At 41.3% G+C, this 13,672-nt stretch overlaps 1 long non-coding RNA gene across 1 annotated transcript; it reads left to right on the top strand.

Annotated features, from left to right (window-relative positions):
- Nucleotides 1-1,444: 1,444 nt before the first annotated feature.
- LOC132427509 (uncharacterized) lies at nucleotides 1,445-6,211 on the top strand. Its single transcript, XR_009519928.1, has 3 exons — nucleotides 1,445-1,678; nucleotides 2,537-2,612; nucleotides 3,585-6,211. It is a non-coding gene; the product is annotated as an uncharacterized lncRNA (long non-coding RNA).
- Nucleotides 6,212-13,672: the final 7,461 nt, after the last annotated feature.

The following is a 13,672-nucleotide window of genomic DNA, read 5'->3' as shown; positions in this document are numbered from 1 at the left end:
CAGATCAGAGGAGATTAAAGAAATATGATGACTAAATACAACGTGGTGTACTGGATAGGATCCTGGAACAGAAAAAGGACATTAGTGGGAAAAGTGTGAAATCTGAATAAAATCTATACTTTACTTAACAATATTGCAACAATGTTAATTTCATAGTTTTGAAAAATGTACCATAGTTATGAAAGATGTTAACACTAGGGGTAACTGGGTAAAGGGAATACTCTGTACTATCTATGCAACTTTTCTATGAATCTAAAATTATTCCCAAGAAATGTTAAGGGAATTATTAAGCTTTTATACCTATTAATTAATAACTGTATTAGAGAGTAACTACAGAGATCAAATTGGTGAATAATAGCTCTTCCTTATAGATAAAATCTAAAACTAGAAACAATGATTGAATTTCTTCCTAGCACCCTCCCTTTAAACCTGGTTGTGAAGATTACTACCAGTGTATGTAAGATACTTTCAGAAATTAGAAACTGAAAAGTAAAACTAACAAAAAATATTTGTTATTATAAATAACAATGGAATTTAGTATGCTATTATACCTTCAGACCTACTGTAGGACATGCTGTTCCTTGCTGTTCCACTTGTGGCAGGATTCATAGTTTTTCTAACAGGTACAGATCCCTATGCCTGATACTGTGAGGAAGTGTTATACTTGAGCTCCACTCTTATCTCTCTCAGGCATTTTTTGGTATTGTCTAAAATGTAAATACATACTGTCAACCTCCAGCATGATACCAGGCACATAATAGAAACCCAATAAATGTTTCACTGTGAGTGGAGTATAAGTTGATAGAATATTTTTGAAGGTTGATTAGGAAGATTAGATTGATTGAAAATCAATATTTTAAGTTTGCATCTCTTTCTTTCCAGAAATTCTAGTTCTAGAAATTTATATATAGCTATACACATGTATACAATGTGTATAGGTTCACATTGCAGCCTATCTGTAACAGAGGACAGAAACAAAATACCCCCAAACTGAAAACAACTAAAAGTCCATCAATATTGGACTGGCCATATAAATTATGTAATGTGACGCAGCTATTAAAGAGAATGGAATGTATGTACGCAAAACTTGACTGGGAAGATCACTATCCAAGACAGATTGTAGACTATGTATATTATGCTGCTCTTGTATAAAATACAGGAGCTCCACTACGTAGAAATACTTACATACAAGATACAACAAGTGTGAATGTAAACACTTGGGAAATATCTGAAAAAACCACACAAGATACTGGGAGAGTGGGACAACTTTCCATGTCCCATGATTGGAATTCTGAAGGGTAAACGCACGAACTAATGGACCTCTGCTACCATCTTACGGCAAGGGAGGGAATTGCAGGCGTCAGACTCCTCTTTACTAAGGAAGCGTCTCAGTCGGCCGGCGTGATGACGTCATCTCGACGCGCGGTGGCGCATGCGCAGTAGAAGGAGGCCCGCGAGCTGCGTGGGTTTGTGCATGGGCGCTTGTGGTTCGGGGCCCTGTGCTGGCACCGGGGGCGCCGGGTTGGCGACTTTTGCACTCTTGGCATTGGGTGGGCGGCATCTTGGGGGTCGCATGAGCCAGTGGCATCATGCCCGTGGGCGCTGGGGTCAGCGTCGCGGCTTTTCCGGACGGACGTTCGTCGGCCAGGAGGAAGGGCGGAAAGCACATCTCGGAAAGGTAATACGGCTTGGCCCCTGGGCCTGGGCTTCGTCTCTTGTGCTGTCGCCTGTCACAGTGGCCCCCGCGCGCTGGCCCGTCCGCGCTGTGCTAGGGGGTACTGGTCGTCTCGCGGCTCAGTTCACAGTAGCTGAAAGGGACAGTGTGTGATGTTCTGGTTTCTCCCTATCGTTTTAAAAGGGAGGCTCTGGCCATTGCTCCTCGGGTAAAATGCAGGGGGACTGCTTTTTAAGATGGGACTGTCAGTGTTGGGGACCCTCCTTAATTACCAGAATGGAATCCCCTTCAGTTCCTCAAGCTGTGTTGTTTAGGCACAGAAAATGTGAGTAATAGTCACTGGAACTAAGTTTGAGTGAAAAAACGCACCGGTACCGCCGAATTTTCGAACTAATCTTACAAAAGTCAGTTCAGAGATTATTCTTCACTGTGTTTCCTAGCATTAAGGAATTTTATTATCAGGTTTTGTATAAGGACTAAAAGTAAATTGTGAAGTGGAAGAATTGAGTTTAAACTATTTCAGTCAACACGCATGTATTAATGATACCTTAGTAGTCAACAGCGGGCTAGGTTTTATCAGGCATACAGAAGTTCTGGCCATCTCTGGTTTTAGATATCCCTTATTTGTTGAGACCTTTGCATTGTTTTGTTGCCTTTTATCTGTTTTCAAGATGGGAGAACAGGAACAAGGGAAGTATAGGTTATTACTAGGTGGGGTTGAATAAGTGGAGCAGCAAAATGTAAAGCAGAAAGAAGAGGGACCTACCCTAGAGGGATATGATTTCCATTTTCAAGGCGCATTCATCCTACGCAGGGAGACAGCCTAACATAAAATTTGCCTAACAAAAAATATATTAACAGGTGGAAAGACTATCTCCCAGTTGAACAGCGGATGCCTGGGACTCGTTTCATTGCTTTCAAAGTTCCTTAAAAAAAGGTAAGCAAAAGTTAATACCGTATTCTTTCAGAAATCTGAATTCTCCATATAGAGCCCTGGCTCTCAACCCCATCGTACTCCATTTTCCCTTTTTATAGCAAATACTTTTTAATACCTCTTTTACTATCCAGAAATGGAATTCATAGATAAATACAACCTACTTTTGTACTTAATAAAATTTTTAAAATACAACAATGGAATGCGCTAACTATAAATAAAGCATAAAGTAATTTATAAGAAAGTAATATGTATCTCAGTATGTAAATGTTTGGGGATGACTATACTAGAAATAAATAGTCAGTTACTTGTACCATGAATGCAGTAAACTATGGACTTTGATTGATAATGATGTGCCAGTGTTGGTTCATGAATTCTAACAAATGAAGCACACTGGTATGGCATGTTGATAATGGGGAAGGCTGTGTGGGATGAAGGAGAGAGCGTATAACTGGGAACTGTGTACATATTGCTCAGTTTTGCTGTGAAACTCAAACTGCTCTAAAACTAGTCTACTAATTTAAAAAGAAAATTGTGTTGCTGGCACTTGAATAACCAAACAGATCAATCAAACAGAGTACATAAATAAACCAATACATAAAAGAATATTTAGCCATCCTTTATATAGGTAGATATTCAAGAAGTATTTATTTATGTGTCTATTTACAGGCACTCTGCTTGGAGCTGGCAATACAGTGGTGGGCAAAATTGATGTGGTCCCTGCCTTCTCGGAGTTTACAGTCAGGTTAGGAGACCAACATGAAATAAACAAACATAGAAATAACTATATAGAAGTGAGCTTATTTTCTTCCGTCTAATCTCTCTGGAAGAAAGGATTGTAATATCGCTTGTAAACTCCAGAGGAGGAAACTTTACTTTCAATCTCATATGTTAGCATCACAGGTTTTGAATAAATGGATAATGTAGTAAAGGATTTTAAAAATATGTTCTTCCTTATTTTATTCTTTCTGACAGAGTTTTGAAAAGAATCTTGCTCCAGAAGAACGTTTCTCCCCCTTGGATTTCTTAACAAAATCCAAGGACAGAATGAAGAACTTGGGCTGATTATTGACTTAACATATACTCGCCGCTGTTAAAAGCCAGAGGTAAATGGAAGCCGTAATTGAAAATGACCTTTCTGATACTGTAATAATTCATAGTAGTTCAGTAGTTATCATCTTATGCTAAGGTGAATCCTTCTCTCGTGGGTTCAAAAAGGGAAGCTAGTGGTTTCCTGTAATTGCTGTTTCAAAATGAGATTAAAGATATGAATTGAACTATAGTATTTGGCAGTTGGCTCTAGATATGCTTAAGAAATTCTGTAAGCTTCCATGTTCTATATTTTGAAAATGAAGTAAACTTTTAGTAGTTACAGTAGTATCCTAAAAAGAAAGAAAGGTATGTCCATTATGTCTTTAGCACTTATTTTAAGCAGTTGCCTGAGCATGTTTAAGCATCACTGTAAAAGACAATTGTTCTCTAAGTTTTATGCTTCCTTTTCCTAATGCCTTCTGATATAGTACAGAAACCCATATATTCTCTTGGCCCATGTAGGACATTCCAGTGCGAAAGAATTATCCTTCTTCTGACCTGTTCCATGGCCTTGGGAGACAGTAACACCTAATGTCTTTTAATATTTGTAGAGCAGTTTGTCATTTAGAAAGTTCTTTCATATCCATTGACTTAGTTAATCTTCACAGCAGTCCTTTGCTCTTGAAGTGGAAGTAGTACTGCTATCTCCTACTGAGTGCTTACCCTGCACTAAGCTCAGAGGATAGACAACTACAATTACTAATTTTACAGATGATGAAACTGACTCTCGGAAGAATTGAAATTTCAGCTCTGTTATTCCTTTTTTTTTATTGTGGTAAAATATAGAGAAATCATATTTATTTTAACCATTTATAAATATGCAGTTCAGTGGCATTAAGTACAGTCACAGTGTTGTGTAACCATCACCGCTGTCTATAACCAAAACTTTTTCATCATCCTCAACAAAAACTCTGTAACCATCAAACAGTAACAACCCCATTTTCCCTCCCACCAACCCTTGGTAACCTCTATTCTATTTTCTGTCTCTGTGAATTGGCCTATTCTAGGTACCTTGTATAAGTGGAATCTGCAGTATTTGTCCTTCTGTGTCTGGCTTATTGCACTAAACATCGTGTTTTCAAGGTTCATCCATGTTATAGCACGTAACGAAATGCCGTTTCTTTTTTGGCTTAGAAAATCGCATTGTGTGTATATAGACCATAGTTTGTTATTCAACGGTTGATTGACACTTGGTTGTTTTCCACCTTGTAGGTATTGTGAATCATGCTGCTATGATCATTGGTGTACAGATATTTGTTCAAATCCCTGCTTTCAGTTCTGTTAGATGTGCAACGTAGGTAGTAGCAGAGTTGTTGGATCATACGGTAGCTCTACGTTTAACCTTTGAGAAAGTGCCAAACTGTTTTCTACAGTGTTGTCTTGTTTTTAAACAATTATCACAAATTTTAAGCATATACAAAAGTATAAAAATACTGTGAATGTTCCTTGTATACCCATGAACTCATCCAGCTTTCTTATTTACCAACTGATGGCTGTCATGTTTTATCTATACGCCCACCTGTTTCACCCCATTCCATATTATCTTGAAGCAGCTCCAAGACAACATGTAATTACACCTGTACGTTTTTGGTACGTGCATTTAAATATAGGACTTTTATTCCTTAATATCATTTTTAATATTAAATACCCAGTGAGTGCTCAAATTTGCAGTTGTCTCCTAAACGTCATAAAAAATTGTTTATAAGAATTTTGAATTAGATCCAAATAAGGTCCACACTTCGCCGTGGATTGTTAGGTCTCTGAAGTCTTGTTTAATCTGTAAGTTCTCCCTCCATGTCTCTCTCACGTTTTTTTTCCTCCTTGAATTTTGATTTTAAAGAAACCAGGTAATTTGTCCCATCTAGATGTCGATGATTACATTCCATGTGTTGGTAACATATTCTTCAATCCTTTTTTTTCCTGTAAATTGGTAGTTGATCAGAATGAAGCTTGCATGTTTTGTTTTGGCAAGACAGTTTCATAGGTGATGATGTGTTCTTCCATGGAGACATGTATAATTGTCTCTTTCTGTGGTATTAGCAGTCACTGATGATTCATACCTACATCCATTAATTCAGTTGAGGCTTCAAAGAATGGTGAATTCTGTTGTTCTTTTTTTCACTTATTAGCTGGGTATATTTGTACGAGGAGAAGATTCCCCTCATCAACTGTTTGGTTGCCCAGTTGTAGAGGCATGATTCTCTTCTTTTATTTAACAGTTTTCAGAATAATGAGTTGATTCACAAATATCCTCCAGTGGTGACCAGTTTTGTAAAATTTTATTTACTCCTATCACCGTGGACTCCGTTACAGTTATTATTCTAACTGAGGCCCTATCTTTGGCCAGTTGGAGCTTCTCAGTGACTCCTGAGTCCTTTTAACATGACATCAGTTGTTTCTAGACTTTTTCAGTGGTCAGAGCTAGGAAATATGTATGTTTGTTTATATTTTTAAAATATGTCATATGTTCCTACTGCTACTTTCCATTTAAAGAAAGAACATAAAAATAACGGTGAGTTGCTTTTGTTTCTGTTTTTCCTTTACCTGAACTTTGGTATGCATTTTGAGTGGGGCTGGGGATTTTTAACATTTTTAATAGTTCTGGCATTAGTGTCAAGTTGTGTTTGGTAACATTAAGGTGGAAATGTCAGATGGTGCTAATAGAGTACGGTGTTTTTCCTGTTTATGGTCACAAACAATTTAGTTTGGAAAGTGATTTTTGTGAGAAATATGAACTGAGCTAGCTTACTTATCTCTTTTTTAAAAATTTGAATGGAAAATACATAAAAACATAAAAATGTTCTTTTGTCCTATTTATTGGTTGAGAGGTGGAAGAAAAGGTTAAGACTCTCGGGTTCTTAGCATATATAAAAGAGAAAACAAAAAGCAAAGGTTCCGAGTGAGACAGATCCCTAGAAGCAAAACAAAACAGAGTGGACCAGAAGAGCGGCTTCCTCATCATATATGTGTTGAAGATATTTTTGCTGCTTTTACACTTCGGTGCAAGTGAGGAAGAACACTACCACCTCTTATTCTTATCTTCAGACAGGAAGAACTTAAAAGGCTGGTGTTTTCTTGTTTCCGCTTTAAGATCTACTCTGTTGATAGTAGGTCTTAATAGCGTGTGAATTTTAAGGATCCACTTGCCTTTTTCTAGCATCTAACTATCAGAAGGAACATGGTGTTTGCCATGTTTTAAGACTGAGGAATCTTTTGTCTTTGGAACACCACTGACGCCCATGTGAAAGTGTTCATTTTGTCCTCTTTCTAAATTTAGCCTGAGGAGTGTGCACTTTATTAAATAAACATAACAGACAGTAAATATTCCGTGTATATATAAAATGATGCACATATATACATAAAACAGGAAATAGGAGAGAAGGAATAGAGATGGAGGTGGGAAGATAGGGGATAGGAGGCGAGAGAGAGAGGGAGAGACTGGAATTTCAAGATAAATTTTCATTCTATAACCTGGTTGCTTAATGCAGGTACTAGCTCTTAAATATCTTAAGCCCTATTCACAGACCTTCTGTGTACTTTAGCTTTAAAACTTGAGAGGCTTGGCCTGTCCTGTGATAACCAGGGTGTCTAGAAAGGAGGCAAATTATCTGATTTGTTTAAACTGTAGTCACAGAAATGTTCCCTCTTAAGATGTTAGGGCGCAGCTGCCGGCCTACTCACTTCCTCCAGGCTCCTTTGTGTGTGTTCTGTCTGTTCCGCGTGGGCTAGAAGATCCTTACAAGTGCATGAGAACACGTTTGTAAACCTTGATTGTTCACATGTTATACCAAGTGTAGTCCGTTGTATATGCTGACTCCTCTGTGGGTCTTCTGCATGGAGTGGGCTAACTTCACCATGCTGTCTGCCATTGCAGTCTCAGGACCTTAGTTATGATCCATTGGTGACTCTCCTCTGCTGTAAGGCCCTCCCACAGGTGCCAGGCTCACTGATAATGAGGAGGAGACTATACTATGCACTCCCTAGAATTGGTAGAGGCTCAGAAAATAAATTGTTTCAGTAAACACCGAGAGCCTTATAGGTTTGTTGTTAGGGCACGGGGATACAGAGGTGAGTAGAAGTCTTTGTTCAGTAGCAACTTACAGTTATCTAGGAAGAGAAACATGTAGTGAGTATAAGTGGGTTAATTATGATAAAAGAATCAAGTGCAGCAGGAACATAGAGGAGAAATTGAGGAAGGCCTGACTGAGGAGACAGCGTTTGAGCTGGGCTTGGGGGAAGAGGATTTTGCCGGAATGAGGAAAGGACAGCCCAGGTATTGGGGACAGGTACAGAAGGCACAGGGCTTGAACTTGTGCTCTGGAGGGGCAGCCTCTGGTGTGACTAGAGGGTAGTGTGAAAGGGCAAAGAAGTCATACATTGATTTTCAGCAAATATTTGTATAACACCTTCTAAATTGAAGGCACTGTTCTAGGAAGTAGGAAGAGAACAAAGTTCTTGCCCTTACGTACTTTCCATTGTAGTGGGGGAGAGAGATGAATAAATAAGTCAATATATGGAGTGTCAAGCGGTGGTAAATGCTTTGGAGAATAACAAAAGAAGATGAAGAGGTGAGGGAATGTGGTAGGTGATCAGGGAAGTCCCCTCTATTAAGATGTCGATTGAGCAGAGCCTTGAAGTGAGAAACAAGCCATTGGCTATCTGGGAGAGTGGAGATGGGGTGGGAGGGTGTGTTCTGGGAGAGTGGAGATGGGGTGGGAGGGTGTGTTCTGAAGCAGAAGGAATAGTAGGTGCAAAGTCCCTGAGGCACGACTGTGCTTGGCATGTTTGAGGAATAGTAAGGAAGCCAGTGTGGCTGGACAGGGGAAAGTGAGTGAGGGCAGGGCAGTAGAGAATGAGATCAGGGGAGGCTGGCAAGGCAAAGGAGGGAGGTGGATGATGTAGGTCCTTGGAAGTCATAGTTTGAACTTCTAATTCAGTTGGAGAGACAGACTGATACTTGTTTATAAAGAGTTCTCAATGCTATGCTAACAACCTGGGCTGTATTCTGTGCTAAGTGAAGATGTTCAAGCAACAGAGCAATCCAGCCAAGTTTATATTTTAGAAAGATAACAGCGTCACTATCCAAGACACGTTGTAGACTATGTATATAGTATGTGTATAGTGTGCTGCTCTTCTATAAACTACAGGATACCTGTTACGTACAAATACTTACATACAAGATACAAGTGTGAATGTAAGCACTTGGGAAATATCTGGAAGAACCACACAAGGAACTGGGAGAGTCGGACAACTTTCCATGTCCCGTATGATTGGAATTCTGAAGGGTACACACACGAACTAATGGACGTGTGCTACCAGCCTCCGGCTAAGGAGGGAAATTGCAGGCATCAGATCAATCAAGCGCGTTAATCCGCCTGCGTGCTGAGAGTCATCTCGACACGCCCCGCGGTGGCGCATGCGCGGTAGAAGGAGGTCCGTGAGCTGCGTGGGCTTGTGCCTAGGCGCCTGTGGTTCGTGGCCTTGTGCTGGCACCGGGGACGCCGGGTTGGCGACTTTGGCACTCCTGGCGTTGGGTGGGCGGTATCTTGGGGGTGACATGAGCCAGTTCGTCGGCCTCCCGGAAAGGTAATACGCCTTGGCCCCTGGGCGTTGCCGGTGGAGCTCAGAGCCCCTGGGCCTGGGCTTCGTCTCTTGTGCTGTCGCCTGTCACAGTGGCCCCCGCGCGCTGGCCCGTCCGCGCTGTGCTAGGGGGTACTGGTCATCTCGCGGCTCAGTTCACAGTAGCTGAAAGGGACAGTGTGTGATGTTCTGGTTTCTCCCCATCGTTTTAAAAGGGAGGCTCTGGCCATTGCTCCTTGGGTAAAATGCAGGGGGACTGCTTTTTAAGATGGGACTGTCAGTGTTGGGGACCCTCCTTAATTACCAGGATGGAATCCCCTTCAGTTCCTCAAGCTGTGTTGTTTAGGCACAGAAAATGTGAGTAATAGTCACTGGAACTAAGTTTGAGTGAAAAAACGCACCGGTACCGCCGAATTTTCCATCGAAACCGTTGATCTGTGTTGTCTCTTGGAATTATAAAGGGCGTACAGTTGCTTCCTAACCAGTGTCCTTTGAGAGCTCTACCTCTGTACGTTCAAAAGATTAATTTTGAGGGCTTGCTCATACGTGTAGTAAACCCTTTAATTCCCTAAGACCTTCCTTTCCTCCATCTCATACCCCATTAAGCCCGCTTCAGTTTATCTCCTGAATTTCTTCTGAATCTGTCAACTCTTCCTCAACATCCTAATACTGAACTTGCCTGTCTGTTGCAATGAGGTCCTAACCAGTGTCCATATATCTTGTTTCCTTCCAATCCATTCTTCACACAAGAAACCTTAAAAGCAAGTTGGGACATTGCTCATAAACATGGCTCAGAAACATTGTTTTGAGAATAGAAAACAAACTGTTGGCCTTTAACACTCTGCGTGGTCTAGAATCCTGTCTGCTTCTCTGCTACGTGGACTCCAGCTTGGTGCCTCTCCAATTTACTATGGGTATGCCTCTCTTGTGGATCTTGTTAAATGCAGGCTGTAATTCAGTAGTTCTGGGTGGGGCCTGGATTCTGTGCTTCTAACGAGCTCCTAGGTGACGGTGACCCTGAGAGCAAGGGTCCAGCTCCTGCCTTTCTCCCTTCTTTCTGGAAGAGCAGGACGTCTGCCCCCCCGGGAGGAGAAAACATCCGCAACGTGACTACTAGTAACCAGCTTCCCTCACAGGCAAGGGACCTTTACCACTGCTCCCTACCATTTTGTCTGAGGCGCAGCAAGCCAAAACACTGACACGCTGAGGTTTGCAGCAAAGAGGAGGTTTATTCACAAGGCAGCCAAGCGAGGAAGTGAGGTGACAATAGGTCTCAAATCCGCCTCCCCAAAGGCAAGGGACTTGGGGTATCTGTGGGATAAAGAATAAAGAAGCAGGGCAGTATGAGGCATGGGGAGCATGAGGAAAGGTGATTGGAAAAAGGTGTGCTCATCATTGTTCTGAGCTGGCGTAACTAGGCTACGGGGCTCAGCACATTCTCGGGCTGTAGTTTTCGGCCCTCTGATGGCAGGAGGTCAAAAGGCACTGGCCCAGGTGGAAGATCGGTGGTCCTCTCCAGTCTCAACCAGCTCAGCCTAACTAGACACAGCTGATTCCAAGTTCCTGGACAATACCCGGGGCAAACATCTTATTGCTTATGCTACATGCTATTTGGAGGACGTGCAAGTGTTCAAGCTACCTTGAGGAGTGAAGACAGGATTTGACTAATCCTCACACATGGTTTCGCCTCCAGATGAGCAGAAGAGGCCTGTAGGCTGAATCTGGCTCCTGGCACCTGGAATTGGAGGCAGATGGTTTAAAAACAGGCTCTCCCACCCTCTGTGTTATCTTAGGTAGATAGACTATTGAACCTTCCTGTGTGCCTGTTTCTCCACCAGCAGCATGGGGACACTCAGAGTCCCTCTCTTGGGGGATGTTATGGGGGTTCAGTGAGATATAGATGCATGCACAGGCACACGGGAGACACCCAGTGTGTGTTAGCTTCATGCTTACTTTTATTAGGAGACCAGTATTGTTAGAAGATTTCTGGTTTGGACAACAAATTAGATAGGTGGTCATTACTATAGTTTATGCAACAGCAATTCACATTACAGTTTGCAAAAAAGCAGTTGGTTTTCCAGTGGGGATTACAAACATCCATTTACCATGAGCTACTGAACAGATACTTTACACAGTAACTACTTCAAGTACTATTTAAGATCAATTCTCTATGTTGTCTTAAGCAGTTGTTAACCCCCAATTTCGTGAATAGTACCAAGTTAGTCACTTGAACATCAGCTAGAGCAATCTATTTCACTTAGCAAGCCTAAAGCTATAGTTCAACAATTTTATTTACTGTTCTATGACAAAAATTACTCTCAACAGCTATGCCCTGGATAAGTAATCAGCTAAAGCTAGTTTGACTGACCAAATCTGATTTACTGAGTTAATAAGCCAGTTGATTTAGAAAGGTCTAACGTATATTTCTCATACATTCAGCATTAAACTGTTTCCCATGCCTAAAATGTCTTTTTTTCCCATTCGTACATATCCAAATTCCTACTTCTGTGCCGTAGGGCTTGGCTGAACTACAACTGCGTTTAGTGACACTTTTCTCACCTGCACAATTGGAGATAATTTTAATCTCCTCAAGACTCCCACGGGGTTCCCTCTGTTGTGACACTTGACGATTTGGTGGCATATTTTATTTTATTTTATTTTATTTTATTTTAAATAGCCTTCCATTACTCCGTGCACATCAAACAGTAAATGCTTTCTCCTAGTAAAGGTGCATAACAATTTTCTGAACTCTTCTGCTCTGGGCAAGATTCATAAATACACCAGGCAAACATAGTGAAAGAGGAGACAGTACTTGTGTTATATTCAGTTGGGTCTTGATACCTAAGTGTGACTCTTAACCAAGGATTATGCAGTAATTAAGGACACAGGTTAAAGTTGTTTAGAGTGTGTCCTAAAGTCTCACTGGCAGAATTTAAATCTCTACTCTGGAAATTGTAGACCTGAGACAAATTACTTCCCTAAACTTCATTTCCTACATCTGAGGAAGATAATAGTATCTACCTTGTAGTAGACTGAATAGTACCATTGCCCCCAAATGTCCACCTTCTAATCCCCAGAACCTGTGAATGTCACCTTAAATGGCAGAAGGGGCTTTGCCAATGGGATGAAAGTAAGGGTTTTGAGATGGGGAGATTCTTCTGGACTACCTGGATGGACCCAGATGTAACCACTGGTGTTCTCGTAAGAGAGAGGCAGAGGGAGTTTTTACTCCAAAGAGAATGTGATGATGAAGTTGGGGTTGGATTGATGTGGCCAGAAGTCAAGGAATGCTGTCAAGGAAACAGATTCTCCCTTAGAGCCTCTAGAAGGTGGATGGACGGCCTTGTCAACTCCTGGTTCCAGCCCAGGGAAACTGGTTTTGGACCTCTGTCTTCCAGAACCATAAGAGAATGAGTGTGTTTTGTTTTACGCAAGCTCATTGGTAGTAATTTGTTACAGCAGCCATAGGGAACTAATGCGTACCTCATAGGAACTATTTCTCCAATTAAAATGTGTGACTGGAAACACACTTGGTGGCATGTCTGACACACGGTAGGTATGCTACTGTGGGTAGTTCTTGGAAACTAAAGCCTTGGTTTTTGAGGAATCATCAAAACCAGTACAATGGTTGCCATGTTCCTCCTTGTTCATCCTGGTGACAAACCTGTAGAGAGAGCTCCATCCTTTCCCACAGGACACCCACCCCTAGTACTTACAGGGAAGAGGTTATGTCTCACTTCAGGCACCTTCCTCTTTTCCTTTCCACTTTTTTTTTTCATTAATCTTCATCCAACTGGCCTTTCTAAGTTAAAAAAAAAAAAAAAAAACAAGACAAAACCATTTCTCAATGGATTCAGATACTACCCCAAGTTAATAATCCAACCATGTTCTTGTTCTTCCGGGTCTCATCACCAGAAATTTCTGAGCTGAAATCCTCTCTAGTTTCTAGGATCAGTCACTTTCTAATTTCTCCCTTCTCAAGTTCAGAGTCTTGTCAGTTTAGTCCCTTCCCTAACCACAACATCTATTAAGGTGACACAGCAGAGTGATGAAAGTCTCGACGGTCTGGTTTTCATCCTGGGTTTCTGCCCGCTACTTACTGTGTGGCATTAGACAAGCTATTCAACCCCTCTGGGCCTCAGTTTCCCCCAAAAAAGGTGAATATTATGAACATTACCTACCTATGGGGTTGCCATTATGAGGATTAAGTGAGTTAATATTTGCTAAGCACTTAGAAGATTACTTGTTATAGTCTAAGCACTACAGTTGTGCTTGTTAATAATAATAAATGCAATTCCAAGCGTATAACTTACTCAACTTTCTGTCATAACTTTGAAGTGTTGGTCTATCTGTTGGCCAGCGTTGCAGGTAAATGAGTCGAGGCATGGGCT

The sequence above is a fragment of the Delphinus delphis genome, chromosome 6 (assembly GCF_949987515.2).
Source record: "Delphinus delphis chromosome 6, mDelDel1.2, whole genome shotgun sequence".
Taxonomy (NCBI): Eukaryota; Metazoa; Chordata; class Mammalia; order Artiodactyla; family Delphinidae; genus Delphinus; species Delphinus delphis.
The sequence above is the reverse complement of the archived record's forward strand: the minus strand, read 5'-3'. Positions and strand labels throughout refer to the sequence as shown.